At 39.0% G+C, this 16585-nt stretch overlaps 1 protein-coding gene across 3 annotated transcripts in view; it reads left to right on the forward strand.

The window, feature by feature from the left end:
* Nucleotides 1-16585, forward strand: part of KIF13A (kinesin family member 13A) — a 208697-nt gene that overhangs the window by 84668 nt on the left and 107444 nt on the right. The window lies entirely within an intron of this gene.

A 16585-nucleotide genomic window follows, 5' to 3' on the forward strand; every position in this document is an offset into this window, starting at 1 on the left:
AGTTTACAGAGCTACAATTCAGAGCCATGATCTTGAGGTAGCTCAACAGCATGAGTAAGGACATCAACATCATGAGTAAAGATATAGAAACATTGAAAATCAACCAATTGGAAATTAAAAACCATGAAGAAGAAATGAAGAATGACATAGCAGAAATAAAGAACACATTGGAAGGACTAAACAGCAGAATAGAGGAAGCTGAGGACCAGATCATTGAATTAGAAGACAGGGTAGAAAAAAATCAACCTATCAGAAAACCAAAAGGAAAAAACAATTAAAAAACAGGAAGACAGCTTAAGACAACTGTGGGACAACTGGGAACGTAATAATATTCGCATCATAGGAGTCCCTGAAGAAGAAGAAAATGAGCAAGGGTTAGAGAATATATTTGAAGAAATAGTGACAGAAAACTTCCCTGAATTGGTGAAGGAAGAAGGCATTCAAGTTAAAGAAGCACAGAGAGCCCTAAGTAAGAAGAATCCAAACAGGTCCATGCTGTAAGAATGAGGCGGTGTGCTGAGTAACCAGAAGAGTGCAGGTTTATTGAGGGAAAGACCTGCCAGGCTACCTCTAAAGAGAAAATAGCAACCGGCTCATCCAGACTAAGGATTTTTAAACTTAGGGCTGGGGTGGGTGGTTGTTCAGCCGAGGAATTGTGGTCCTCCTTGATTAGTCAAAGCTGGGGTCTCCCAAGTTCTTGATTGGTTGGGACTGGGGTCTCCTGAAACTTGTTTTTCTTTTTTTTTTTTTTTTTTTTTTTTTTTTTTTTTTTTTTTTTTTAATCCTCATCCGAGGACATTTTTCCATTTTTTGTACAGATAGAGTAGGAGGGAGAGAGAGGAAGAGAGAGAGAGGGAAACATCGATGTGAAAGGGACACATCGAGTGGCTGCCACCCGCACGACCCAACCAGGGCCGGGGACAAACTGCAACCGAGGTACATGCCCTTAGCGGGAACCGAACCCGGGTCTCTCCGGACCGCAGGCCGACGCTCTAACCGCTGAGCCAAACCGGCCAGGGCCTGAAACTTGTTTTTCTTGTCTAGTGACCCTTTGCAGTTTTGGGTGGGTTAGGGTGGTTCCGTCATTCCATTCTGCCTGACTGGAGTGATGGGTTTTGGTTTCCTGGAATGAGAGGCTTAGGGCAAGGTTAAAGGATAAGAGTCTTGGAGCATCAATATGAAAGTAAAAGTTTTAAGAGGCTTGAGGCAGTAATATGAAAGTTAGAGCTAACATGCGCAAAGACACATAGTAATTAAAATGCCAAAAATTAAAGACAGACAGAATCCTAAAGGCAGCAAGAGATATGCAACAAGTTACCTACAAAGGTATCCTCATAAGGCTCTCAGCTGACTTCTCAACAGAAACACTACAGGCCAGAAGGGAATGGCATGAGGTAATCAAGGTCATGAAAAACAAGGATCTGAATTCAAGACTACTCTACCCAGCAAGACTATCATTCAAAATAGAAGGTCAAATAAAGAGCTTCCCAGATAAAAAAAAAAAAAAAAAAGGCTAAGGGAATACATTAGCACCAAACTAGCACTGCAAGAAATGTTAAAAAGACTGCTGTAAATAGTAGAAGAAATAGGAAGAAAAATATAACCACACTAAACAAAAATGGCAATAAATAAGTACATATCAGTAATCACCTTAAATGTAAATTGATTGAATGCTCTGATAAAAAGACATAGAGTAGCTGATTGGATAAGAAAGCATGACTCATCTATATGTTGTTTACAAGAGACCCACCTCACCACAAAAGACTCACATAGGTTGAAAGTGAAAGGATAGAAAAAAATCTTCCAAGCAAACGAAAAGGAAAAAATGCTGGGGTAGCAACACTCATATCTGATAAAATAGATTTCAAAATGAAGGCCATAACTAGAGACAAAGAAGGCCACTACGTAATATTGAAAGGATCTATCCAACAGGAAGATGTAACCTTGGTAAACATATATGCACCCAATATAGGTGCAACAAAACATATTAAAAATCTTCTGGAGAACATCAAAGGAGAAATTGACAGCAATACAATCATAGTAGGACTCTTCAGCACCCCACTGACATCACCGGATAGATCCTCTAGACAAAAAATTAACAAGGAAACAGAGACTCTAAATGAAGAACTAGACCAAATGGATTTAATAGATATCTACAGAGAATTACACCACAAAACTTGAGAGAATTCACATTCTTCTCAAGTGCACATGGAACATTCTTAAAGATAGATCACATGTTAGGACACAAACTAAGTCTCTACAAGTTCAAGAAGATTGAAGTCATATCAAGCATCTTCTCAGATCACAGTGGTATAAAATTAGAAATCAAATGCAACAAGAACATGCAAAGACATTTGAACACATGGAGGCTAAATAGCATGTTATTAAACAATGAATGGGTTACCGAGGAGATCAAGGAAGAAATTAAAAATGTTCTGGGAACCAATGAAAATAAACACACAACAACACAATATCTGTGGGATGCAGTGAAAGCAGTTCTGAGAGGGAATTTCATAGCACTGCAGGCGTACCCCAAGAAAAATTTCTAATAGACTATCTAACCTCACAACTTAAAGAATTAGAAAGCAAACAAAAAGAAAACCCCAGAGCGAGTTAAAGGAAAGAAATAGGAAAGATCAGAGCAGAAATAAATGACAGAGACCAAAAGAAAAAACAAGTCAAAGGATCAATGAAACAAAGAGCTGGTTTTTCGAAAAGATAAACAAGATTGATGGATCCTTAGCTAGAGTCACCAAGAAACAAAGAGAGAGAACCCAAATATACAAAATCAGAAAGAGGAGAAATAACAACTGATGCCACAGAAAAACAAAGATTCGTTAACAAATACTATGAAGAATTATATGGCAACAAATTAGACAATCTAAGCAAAATGGACCAATTTCTAGAAGCATATAGTCTCCAAAAACTGGACCGGAAGAGATAGAAACCTTGAACAGACCAATAACAACTAAGGAAATTGAAGAGGTAATCAAGACTCTCCCAGCAAACAAAAGCCCAGGCCCGGATGGCTTCACGGGGGAGTTTTACTGAACATTCAAAGAAGAACTAACACCCATTCTCTCTAAACTATTTCAAAAAATTCAAGAAGAAGGAAGACTTCCAAACTCATTCTATGAGGCCAGCATAATTCTAATTCCAAAACCAGAAATAGACACTACAAAGAAAGAAAACTACCAGGCCAATATCTCTGATGAACATAGATGCCAAAATCCTGAGCAAAATACTAGCAATTTGATCCAGCAATACATCAAAAAAATTATTCACCATGATCATGTGGGATTCATACCAGGGATGCAAGGCTGGTACAATATTTGCAATCAATAAATGTGATACACCACATAAACAAAATGAAGAATAAAAACCACATGATCATATCAATAGATACTGAAAAAGCATTTGACAAATCCAGCACCCATTTCTAATAAAAACACTCAGCAATGTGGGAATAGAGGGATCATATCTCGACATAATAAAGGCCATATATGAAAGACCTAGAGCCACCATCATACTCAGTGGGCAAAAACTAAAAGCATTTCACTTAAGAACAGGATCAAGACAGGGATGCCCACTTTCACCACTCTTATTTAGCATAGTACTGGAAGTCTTAGCCACAGCAATCAGACAGAAAGAAAAAATAAAAGGGATCCAAATTGGAAAGGAGGAAGTGAGACTGTCAATATTTGCAGATGACATGAAATTATACATAGAAAACCTAAAGGCTCCATCAAAAATCTACTAGACTTAATAAATGAATTTGGCAAAGTAGCAGGATACAAAATTACCATCAAGAAATCGACAGCATTCTTATATATCAATGATGAAGTCACAGAAAGAGAAACTGAAAAAACAAACCCATTTACCATCACGGCAAAAAAATTAAGGTACCTAGGAATAAACTTAACCAAAGAAGTAAAGGACCTATTTGCAGAAAACTACAGGACATTGAAAAAAGAAATAGAGAAAGATGTAAAAAGGTGGAAGCACATACCTTGTTCATGGATTGGAAGAATTAACATCATTAAAATGTCCAATCTATATATTCAATGAAATCCCCATCAAAGTACCAATGACATATTTCACAGAACTAGAATAAATACTTCAAAAGTTCATATGGAACCAAAAAAGACCCTGAATAGCCACAGCAATCTTGAAAAAGAAGGACAAAGTAGGTGGGATCACAATACTGGATATCAGGTTATACTACAAAGCTACTGTAATCAAAACAACCTGGTACTGGCACAAGGACAGGCATATAGACCAGTGGAACAGAACAAGGAACCCAGAAATGGACCCAAGACATTATGCTCAATTAATATTGGACAAAGAAGGCAAGAGCATACAATGGAGTAAAGACAGCCTCTTTAATAAACGGTGTTGGGAAAATTGGACAAGTACATGCAAAAAAATGAAACTAGACCATCAACTTACACCCTACACAAGAATAAACTCAAAATGGATAAACGACTTAAATGTGACCCATGAATCTATAAAAATCCTAGAAGAAAATGTAGGCAAAATTTTGGACATCATACGCAGCAGAATTTTTACTGATACATCACCTGAGGCAATAGGGACAAAGGAGAAAATGAACACATGCAACTTCATCAAACTCAAAAGCTTCTGCACAGCAAAAGATACAATCATCAAAATGGAAATGTATGGGAGAGCATAATTGCCAATGATACATCAGATAAGGGGTTAATTTCCAAAATATGTAGAGTACTCATACAACTCAACAAACGGAAGACAAAAGAACCAATTAAAAATATGCAGAGGAGCTAAATAGACACCTCTCCAAACAGGACATACAAATAGCCAAGAGACATATGAAGAAATGCTCAACATCACTAACCATCAGCTAGATGCAAATTAAAACAACAATGAGGTATCACTTCACACCTGCCAGAATGGCTGCCATCAACAAATCATTAAACAACAAGTGTTGGCAACGGTGTGGAGAAAAGTGGAATCTAGTACACTGATGATGGAAATGCAGACTGGTGCAGCCACTATGGAAAACAATATGGTGTTACCTCTAAGAATTAAAAATTGAATTTCCATTTGACCCAGTGATCCCACTTCTAGGAATATACCCTAAGGAGCCTGAAACACCAATCAGCAAGAATATATCTACCCCCATGTTCATAGCAGCACTATTTACAATAGCTAAGATCTGGAAACAGCCCAAGTGTCCATCAGTAGATGAATGAATAAAAGAGCAGTGGTACATATACACAATGGAGTACTATGCAGCTCTAAGAAAGAAAGATCTCTTATCCTTTGAGATGACATGGAGGGACCTGAAAAGTATTATCCTACGTGAAACAAGCCAAGCAGTGAAAGACAAATATCACATGATCTCACTTATTTGTGGACTATAATGAACATAACAGTCTGAGGAATAGAGTAGACCCAGAGACGTGGAAGTAGGGTATAGACTGACAACCCTCAGAAGAGGGGGAGTTGAGGGAAGGGAAGAGATAAACCACAGAACTTATATGCATGTACGCATAACTGATGGACACGGACAACAAAGCTGGGTATGGGGTGGGAGGGATGGGGAGGAGGGTGTCAATGGGGGAAAAAAGGAGAAACATCTATAACAAAAATAAATTAATAAATAATTTTTTTTAAAAAATGAACAAAAGACCTGAGTAGAACCTCAACAAAGAAGATATGCAAATGGCAAATACATACGTGAAAGTGTTCAACATTATATGTCATTAGGGAATTACACATTACAACAACAATGAGATATCAGTGCACACCTATTAGACTGATTAAAATAAAAATATCTGACAAGTAAAACTGGTGAGGGCGTGAAATACAGGAATTCTCATTTGTTGCTGGTGATAATTAAAAGTGGTGTAGCCACTTTGGAACATAGCTTTCAAGTTTCTTACAATGCTAAACATATTCTTATCATACAACTGAGCAATCATGCTTCTAGATATTTACCCAAATGAGTTGAAATCTCTGTCCACACAAAACCTGCACATGAGTTTACAGCAGCATCGTTTGTAATTGCTCCAAAGTGGAAGCAACTAAGAAGTCTTTTAGTAAGGGAATGGATAAACAAATTGTGGCACATCCCTACAATGGAATACTGTATGAGCTACAAGTCATGAAAGACATGAAGGAACCTTAAATGCATATTGCTAAGTAAAAGAAGCCAGCCTGAAAAGACTACATACCGTATGATTCCAACTTATGTGACACTCTGGAAATGGCAAAACTGTATGGACATTTTAAAAAATTTAATGATTTACCTGGGGCAGTGCTCATGGCACATGGCAGCTACACAATGGCTATTGAATGAATGAAGAAAGGAAAGAAAGAAATAAAGATTTTCTGGAGCAAAAGGACATTCACCAGTTTAGCAGAAAAAAGGTTCAAGTCCAACTACATTAATAGTCACCTTTGCTGGTGGACAGAGCCACTTTGCTGGAAACTGAACCAGAGAACACTCTCTGCCCTGATTCCATTCTTCTTCTTCTCCTCCCCCCCCCACCCTCTTCCTTCCTTCCTTCCTTCCTTCCTTCCTTCCTTCCTTCCTTCCTTCCTTCCTTCCTTCCTCCCTCCCTCCCTCCCTCCCTCCCTCCCTCCCTCCCTCCCTCCCTTCCTTCCTTCTTTCCTTCCATTCTTTTTTTTTTTTTTTTTTATCCTCACCCGAGGACATTTTTCCATTTTTTGTTCAGATAGAGTGGGAGGGAGAGAGAGGAAGAGAGAGAGAGCAAAACATCGACATGAAAGGGACACATCAAGTGGCTGCCACCCACACGACCAACCAGGGCCAGGAACAAACTGCAACCGAGGTACGTGCCCTTAGCGGGAACCGAACCCAGGTCTCTCTGTACCTCAGGCCGACGCTCCAACTGCTGAGCCAAACCGGCCAGGGCTCCTTCCATTCTTAAGAAGACCTAAATGCCTGGCTAGTCCATGATCCTGATGCCCCTCTCTGGCCTAACTCCAAAAAGGAAGTGCCCACTGGACCTTACAAATCTCACCACACACTTGGTTTCTCTTGTCATTAATTTGTGTTTTCCTAAGAAGTATTTTTTCACATAGTCTGTATTTAGGCAATGGTTGAAATTATGTCTGATTATGTTGATGGTAAATAGTAATCACCTACCTGCAATATGTATAAGGATTTTGTGCGTTTTACTTAGTATTTTTATGTTTCTATTATGTGTAAGGATTGTGTGCATTTTACTAAGAAATGTTTCAAGGTAGGAGTTCTGGTGAGGAGAAAAGAGGGGCTGTTTTGAATATTTGGTTGAGTTATCACTATTCCTACCCTATTGTTATGCAAGAAAGGTCTAACATTCTTTATATTCATTACTGGAACTGTGTTCTTAGAATGCTGTTTCTGTTACTATTAATAATAGTTATATTAAATCTAGCACTTATAATATACCAGGTCCATTTTAAATCCACATTAAAATTTAATACAAACTTGGGTGCCTTCAGAGAGAAGGCAAAGAAAAAAATAGTGGTTTCCAGGAGGAGTGAGGAGAGGAGAGGAGGGATGAATAAGTGAAGTACATGATTTTTATTTTTAGGGAAGTGAAATTATTCTATATGATATAATGGTAGATATATGACATGCACAGCTCAAAAGAGTGAACCCTAATATCTGTGGAGTTCTGACATTAATGATATGTCAATATTGGTTCATCAGTTATAACAAATATAACATACTAATGTGAATTATTAATATTAGGGGAAACTACTTGGAGGTGCTCGAAGGGCGGGGTATATTGGAACTTGTACTAGCTGGTCAGTTTTTCTGTAAACCTAATATTGCTTTTGAAAATGAACTATTAGTTATGTAGAATAAATGTAATTTATCATATTAACAGAATAAAAAAGAAAACCATGTGATCATCTCAATATAGATGCAGAAAAAGCATTTGACAAAATTCAACATTTATGGTACAAACTTGCAGCAAGCTAGTAATAGGAACCTCCTCAACATGCTAAAGGGCATCCATTAAAAATCTGCAGCTGCCATCATACTTAATTTTAAAAGACTGAACATTTTCCACCTCAAATGGGGAATAAGGTGAGGTTAATGCTCTAGTCACTTCTATTCAGTATTAATTGGAGTTCTTAGCCAGTGCAATAAAGCAAGAAAAAGAAATAGAAGAAATTCAGATGGGAAAGGAGGAAGCAGAAGTATCTTAATATACAATAAGGTCTATACTTGGAAAACATTAAGAATCTCCAAACAAGCTCCTAGAACTTACAGATGGCAAGATGGCAGGGAAAAAATGATCAAAATACAAATTGCATTTCTGTATACTAGCAGTGAACAGTTAGAAAAGAAAATTTAACAAAAACTCAATTACTTACAGTAGTTTCAAAAACACTAAATAACTAGGGATATACTTAGTGAAAAATACACATGATCTTCTTTATCAAAGTTTCACATATATTTGGTGATGTGATTGTAGACAGATGTGCCAAGAGATGGAAAAAAGAGAGTGTTGACTTTGTTCAGAGAATGACAAGTTATGGAGTTGTGCTAATGATGGTACATAAAGGGGAGTCCTGGGTGACATATCTAGAAAGAGGCTGAAACCAAATCTGGCTGAGAAGGCTTTGATGCAGGGTTGGACCTTGATACCTTCAATTTCTCAAATGCCTGTTTTGAACAAAGCAGTGGCATCATCGAGGCTTCCTTTCAGAAGGTTAATCTGAAAGCAGAGCACAGAATGAATTTGATTTGGTCAGTGGGAAGGCTAGAGATGGTATTCAGTAAAATGTGACAGAAAAACCGTAATAAGGGCCTGCAGTGGAGCAGTGCCATGGGGAAAATGATCAAAACATTGCAGAAATAAAGTGTCTAGGACTTGGATGCTGACAGCACAAAGAGTCAGGGATGACTCTGAAGCTGGACTGAGTGACTGAAAATTCTGCAGGAACAAAAGAAGAAAGAGCTGGTTTGGTGCAGGGAGAAGCTGGCGGGTTCAGTTTTGGTGTGGGTTGCATTGGAAATGAAGGCAAACCATTTGATGTAGATGCCTAGCAAGATTTTCATTCTCTGCCCCAGGAAGGTCAGGGAAAGTCTCATTTATTAATTGTCTTATACTATGTATTTGGATTTTTCTTTTCAGTAAATGATACTTTTTATAAATTTGTGCTCCTAAGCAGAGAAACATTTATTTCAGCATAAGCCAAGTGCGTATTGCATGCCTTTAATTCTTCCACAGTAGTGTGTTATGCAGTGTTATAGAGTATGTTTGATTTCCATTAAAAAGAAAAGTAAGCTTTTAAAGAAACACAAAGACACCTGCTTTATGCCCCCTCTTTAGTTTAAACAAACACACACACACACAACACATACACACAACACAAAAAACAAAGAGCCTTTGTCTCATCATTTTCCCAGTTGGGGTAGGCATGTTTTTCCTTATCAGTGTGATTGTAGTTTTGAGTCCAAAGTTTTTGTCTTAGAGTTAGAGTAGAAGTAAAAGGGGGGGTTGTTTGTTAGTTTAGCTACCTTCTCATAGACTTTGAATTTTGTCAGGAGGTAGTACAGAGGAAAAAGACGTATGTGGAGAATCACTGTCTAATTATGCCATTATGTGTGTTCTGTAGGAGAGAACAAGAAAATGTCCTTGGTCATTGTAGTTTTGCCTACAGAAACCCAGTCCAGGTCTCCCAGATGGCTGCCAGAATGTCCAGAGCATTCTAGGACCCCTCACTTTTCATGCTGTTGTCCTCATATCTGGCCCAAGTATCTTACCTTCCCTGTTCAACACATGCAGAGAAAAACAAATGAATTCTTCCTCCTCTTCCAGTTTCCTTCTTCTCTCCCTCAGTATTTAGTTAGCACCTTCTGTGTGCCAAGTAAACACTACAGAGCTGGAAGTTTCTCAACTCAGACCATTCAAACCCTGTTTTTTAAGATCAAGAAGATTGATGCTTATGGAATGAATTCGGCAAGACTATCCAGAAGGAGAGCTTGGCTCCAACCCTAGGTTTTCTGAGTGCTGGTCTGGTACAGTCTCGAATACTCTCTATGATACCACATGGTTGTAAAGTCATTTTTTTACTTGGTGGGTTTTGTGGGGCAAAGTTGCAGGGAAAGAGTAAGAAGGAAGAGTGCAGAAAACATAAATATCTGCAATATCACTTTGTTTAGGATTATATCTTTTTTAAACTCTTTTTGCTCATTTTTTGCTTATCATTATGTTTAATATTTTATAAGTTAGTGTATGATTTATTGGAGCAATTTGATTTTGTTATGAATTCACTTTAAGTATTTTTTAAATTTTACTTACAAGTGAGGTTAGGCACCACCAAATATCAAGGAGGGGAAACCTTATTATTACAGCTTATACCTTCTGAAGGATCAAGGTGTTTAATCCCTCAAAATCATGAACAGAAGAAAATGACATTGCAACTAAGTAAAGTTATTGCTTTTTAAAGGCAGTATTGTTTTTTAAATTTTATTAAATTTAGTGGGATGACTTTGGTTAATAAAATTATATAGGTTTCAAGTATACAATTCTACAATACATCATCTGTATATTGCATTGTGTGTTCACCACCCAAAATCAAGTCTCCTTCCATAACCATATACTAGATTCCCTTTATCCTTTTCTATTCCCTCACCCCCTTCCCTCTGGTAACCGCCATACTGTTTTCTGTGTCTATGAGTTTTTGTTTGTCTTGTTTGTTCATTTGTTACTTTTAGTTTTATATTCCACATGTGAGTGAAAAAATGGTTCTTGACTTTTTCCATCTGACTAATTTCCCTTACCATGATATTGTCAAGATCCTTCCATGTTGTTGCAAATGGCAGTATTTTGCCTTTTCTTATGGCCGAGTAGTATCCCTTTGTATATTTGTACCATATCTTCTTTATCCAATCATCTGTCAGAGGACACTTTGGTTGTTTCCTTGTCTTGGCCACCATGGATAATGCTGCCGTGAACATGGTGGTACATATCTCTTTATGAATAATTGTTTTCAAACTTTTCAGGTGACTACCTAGAAGAGGGATTGCTGGGTCGTATGGTAACTCTATTCTTACTTTATTGAGGAAACTTCATACTATTTTCCATAGTGTCTGTACCAATGTATATTCCCATCACCAGTGTATGAGGGTTCCTTTTTTCCCACAACCTCTCCAATACTTGTTATTACTTGTCTTGTTGATAATAACCATTCTAATAGGTATGAGATGGTATCTCATTGTGGTTTTGATTTGTATTTCTCTAATAGCTAGTGAAGTTGATCATCTTTTCATATTTGTTGGTTATTTGTATGTGTTCCTAGGAGCAGTATCTGTTCATGTCCTCTGCTCATTTTTTAATTAGATTGTTTAGAGTTTTGTTGTTGAATCATAAGACGTCTTTATATATTTTGAATATTGATCCCTTATTGGAGTTGTTTGCAGATATTGTCTCTCATTAGGTTGGTTGCCTTTTTGTTTTGTTGATGTTTTCTGTTGTTATGCAGAAGCTTTTAGTTTAATATAGTCCTATTTATTTACTTTTTCTTTAACTTCCCATGTTGTCAAGGTCAAATTCATAAAATCCTCTCTAAGACCAAGGTCCATAACATAAGTTTGGTACCTATGCTTTATTCTATGTATTTTATTTTTTTAGGTCTTTTATTTAGGTCTTTGATCTATTTAGAGTTCATTTTTGTGTATGGTGACATATAGCTGTCTAGTTTCATTCTTTTGGATATGACTTTCCAATTTTCTTAGCATCATTTATTGAAGAGGCTTTCTTTTCTCCATTTTATGTTTTTGGTTCCTTTATTGAAAATTTTTTGCTCATGGATTTATTTCTGGGCTCTCAGTTCTGTTCCATTGGTCTGTGTGTCTGTTTTTTGAAGGCAGTATATTTTAAAGAAACATAATGATATACCAAAAACCTGGCTTTTAAAAATGACTCAGGAATTTTTAAAAAAGGAGGGGAAAACCTTATTATTACAGCTTATACCTTCTGAAGTGTGGTTTCTTTCTTTCTTCCTTTCTTTCTTTTAATGTTTTTTACTGATTTTTTAGAGAGAGAAAGGGAGAGATAGAAACATCCATCATCTGCCTCCTGCACGCCCCCTATTGGGGATGGAGTCTAAAACCCAGGCATGTGCCCTGACCGGGAATCAAACCAGGACCTCTCAGTCCACAGGACTGAGGCTCAATCCATTGAGCCACACTGGCTGGGCCTGAAGTGTAGTTTCATTCAGATTTGTATTACAGTCTGTGACTGCCATCATTTTCTCTGGCCTCTATCACTTTGCTTTGTGAATTTCTGAAAACTAAGTGTTGGCCTCAAAAGTGACGTGTTGCTGACCTGCGCTGTTCAGGGCCACGGCCATCTCGCCACATGTGGCTTCTGAGCATGCAATATGTGGCCGGTCTGGTGAGGTGTGTCGTGAGTATAAAGTACACACCAGACAACAAAGATAAATATTTGGGCTATATTAAGTTAAATAAAATATATTATTAAAATTATTTTTAGCTTTCTATTTCTAAATGTATTTACAAAAACATTTTATTATATTTCTGTTGGAGAGCACTGTTTCAGACCAAACACATGGCTGAGCATGAAACATTTTCAGCATCCATCCTAAGGCTTTTGCTTGTTCCCTTGCCCAGGTCTCAGGTCCAGGCCGCTGCTCTGCTGTCGCCCACTACAGTTCTGCCTTTCTGCCTGGGTCCGTGAGTGTTGCAGGTGTATGAGCAAAATGGCACCACAGCCTTCCTGCTGTGCATTTTCCCTAGGGATGGTTTTACTTAGCCATTCAAAGGTTGTTCATTAGACACATATTGATTGAGAATGTTTGTGGAAAATACTGTATGAAGAATTTGGGGTGGTGGTGCTCAAGCAGTTCCTGCTGTCTAGAATTCATAATGTGGTCAGGAAGATTAAACACATATAACACTGTAAGTAATGGAAAGTAAATTATGGTACATCATCATTAATTGTTTTAGTACTTTGTGACTTCAGAAGAAGAAAGGCTTTATACCTAAAAGTGGGGCATGAGGAGGACCTTCAAGGATGTGTAGGGTTTCAAAAGGAAGACGTATGGGATGGGAATTAATAGTTCCCTGGCTGGTGTGTGCAGTGGTTAGAGCATTGGCCAGCCTGTGAAAAGTTGCAGGTTCAGCCTGGCCGGTGTTGCCCAGTGGTTGAGCATTGGCCCATGCGCCAAGAAGTCACCGGTTCAATTCCTGGTCAGGGCACATGCCCAGAATGTGGGCCTGATCCCCAGTGGGGGCATACAGGATATCTCATCAATATTTCTCTCTCTCTCTCTCTAAAAATCAATAAAGAGAACAACAACAAAAAAAAGGTTGCAGATTCAATTCCTGGTCAAGGGCACCTACCTGGGTTGCAAGTTTGATCCCCAGCCCTGGTCAGGGTGGGGGCAGGAGGCAACTAATCTGTGTTTCTCTCACATTGATATTTCTCTCTCTCATTTTCTCCCTCCCTTCCTTTCTCTCTCTCTAAAATCAATAAAAAAAAAACAAACTTGTTGCTCTGAGTAGGCATACATCTCTTTGTTTACATTTAATTGGCTAAAGCAAGTCAGCGAAACCCGATGTCAGTAGCATCAGGAATTGCGCTACAGTCGCATAGGGACGTGTCATCTGCCTACAGGGAGGGCGGTGACTGATTTGGAACAGTAATACAGTCCATTATACTTAGTCATTCTAAACCACATTTGTAAAAAAAAGCCCAAGAAACAAAAAAATCCTTCGAAACATAGTGCTGTATGTTTCTACTTGAAATGTCTACAGGGTCTACCCCTCTCCCCTGTCCTTCTCCCTGGCTTTGCTCAGGGTCAGGTGTTTCACGGTAACTGTGTGCCTCTAGGTGCCAAAAGGTGCAACTGATGTTTCACAAACCATAGGCCCCAGATAAAAAAGAGGTCCCTCTCCCCTGCCTCTTGGCATTGATCCATCTCCAAATCCAGACCAGTGAAAGCCTACTGGACATGGCAGAGTCATGAATCCACCTCCCCCCCCTCCCCCCAGGTTTAGATCATCCCCAGCAGAGTGAACTGTCAACCTTTTCAGTTTGTTCTGACTGCACAATAAATGCTTGCAGCCCCTGGACCTCCTCAGGTCCTTCTGACTGGTAACCTATGGCCTTGGGGTCCACCCCACCTCCTGTCTGTGCTGGACCACCAGGCCTGGTCCAGTGGGGTGTTAGGTAGATGAGGTGAGGTATTGGTCTGGAGGTTCCGAAACAGCCCTGGAGAATGGGCATGGTAGGTGATGTCAAGGTGACTCAGATTCAGCATGGGTTTTATTTTTTCCTTTTTAATGAGCAATAGCATTTATTAGAGATAAGAAATAGGATCATATGCTTAGACATTTATATATTATTTTTTGGGCTGTTTCGTTGTAGAAGAAATCTTCTGTGTTTTTAAAACATCGAACTTACCCTTTGCTGTTGGAGAAGTTATCTGGGCTGCTAGTTTTTTTGAAAAGCAATCAGAGCTTGAAAGAACCAGAAATGCAACTGATTATGCATTTGTGACACCCAGCCCTCTTCCCTCAGTAACTGTGAAGCAGATTTTAAAAATGAATGATAAAGGATTAAACATGAAAGGAATGGAGTATTTGAAAGAGTTGGAATTAGTGCTAAATAGAAGCTCTATGCTTTGTCTTAATATTGGTCTGGGATTTGGTAGGACTAGATCCTATTTAAAACTTTTTGGAACTCTGGATGGTTTTCAAGGTACTTGCCTGTTGGTGTCTTTTTCTACAGGACTGTTAATACTCATAACTTTTTTTCAGTCCTATATTCAAAGGATGATCAAGCCTGGTTATTTCTTCCTTTAACATTTCATATATTTATTTCTTCCTGGAGTAGTTGGGAGTCTTTCAGCTAAAATGATAGGAACTCAGACTAGATGAACGGTAAGATAAATGACTCTGGGATACCTCAAAGAACTCACAAACAGGAAGTGGCTGGGATTCAGATACAATCACTTCTCCTTATCTCCTTTCTGTCTCTGTCCCATGTGTGTCCCCTTCCTTTCTCTCTCTCACTGCACACCAGCTGTGCCTGTTTTTGTGGCCCACGTGCTTAGAAACATGGCTTCAACCTCATCCCAGATTTTAGCATCAGTTGTTAGACAAAAACTGGTTTGACTTCCTTGGTCCCTTATCCAGAAATTCCATCAGACGCTTAGGACCAGTTCACTGTGGTCAGGGGATTATGGAACTGTGAGCAGTCCAACTTGAGCCCCAGTGGGCACCTTACCTGCCTTCTCCCCCAGACAACCATATATGTAATAGAGGACTTTATATGCCATATATGAACATGAGCAAGCCACGGGAGTCAAACGGCTGGAGTGGAGTTAGTGGAGTTCTCCAAAGAACAGGTCCTATTTCTAGAATAAATGGGGTACGGGAGTCTAGGCCAGAAGATGAGTAACTGTTCGCTACAGCTCCTCTCTATCCCCACTGAGGCTGGGTATTAGAAACTTTTACCTTCATAATAATTATTTGCTAATTAGCTCTTTTTTTCTCTTGTCTCAATCTGTTAAGTCCATCTTCCACATTGCTGCCACAACGGTCACTACAAAGTCAGAATACGATCTGGTCATTTGCCAACAAACCACATTCCAGGCTTCTTAATAAGGCATGTGAAGTCTCACATGGTCTTGCCTCAGTCTACTCCCTCAGAATTCAGCCCAAGCTGCTTCTTCCAGAAACCTTCCCCGAGCCTCACTGCACCCGTCCCACCCCACCCCCACCCCTGCATCGTAATTATTCCTTCTTTGTATTCCTGCTGAGCCCTATGCTAACTTCTATATATTGCACCCCCACCCCTGTTTTCTTTTGGTTACTTCCCTCTAATAGAATGTGAGATCCTTACAACTGGGGGACTCTTATTTCTGCCCTAACTAGCTCATAATAGCTCCTCAGTAAATGCCTATTAAATGAATGCACAGATGAAATCGTTGTTTGAAGGGACAACTTAAAAATTCAAACTGCAGTTCAGAGTAGTGCTTTGCACAGCACAGTCATTTCCCACAACAGACTGTGAATTCCCTGAGATCAGGAACGGTGCCTATTGCTCGTAGATGTGCAACAGATGCTGTTGGCTCGCTCCGAGTCTTTAAAGTGCCTCGATGTCTTCACAGTCAGCCAATACTAACTGTAATTCGAGACATTGGTATGCATACATATACAGGCATATATGAAGGAAATGATTCATTACATCGTAAAAAGACAGCCGTTACTCAACAGCTTTGTAAATGGGAAGGTGGCGTCTGTCGGGAGAACTCACTCCTTCTTTGGTGCCCAGGAGCAGAGATGCACAAACACAGGCTGGAGTCGGTGCTGGCAGAGCCGCTCTGCACACAGCAGAGGTGAAGACAGTCTGGTGATCAGGCAGGCTTTCAGTGTGGGGCTTTTCTTCCAGTTTCAGCCTGGCTTCTCCAAAGTGAATGGAGTGCATTCTTCTTTTTTTATGACTCTTCACATCTCTGATAATAGGAGAAAGAGATGAAAGAGAGAAAAGTGTGGAAGCTTGGCATCAAAAGGAAAATTTTAACATGACTTGAAATATAACACTTT

Source organism: Molossus molossus, unplaced genomic scaffold (assembly GCF_014108415.1).
Source record: "Molossus molossus isolate mMolMol1 unplaced genomic scaffold, mMolMol1.p scaffold_m16_p_12, whole genome shotgun sequence".
Taxonomy (NCBI): Eukaryota; Metazoa; Chordata; class Mammalia; order Chiroptera; family Molossidae; genus Molossus; species Molossus molossus.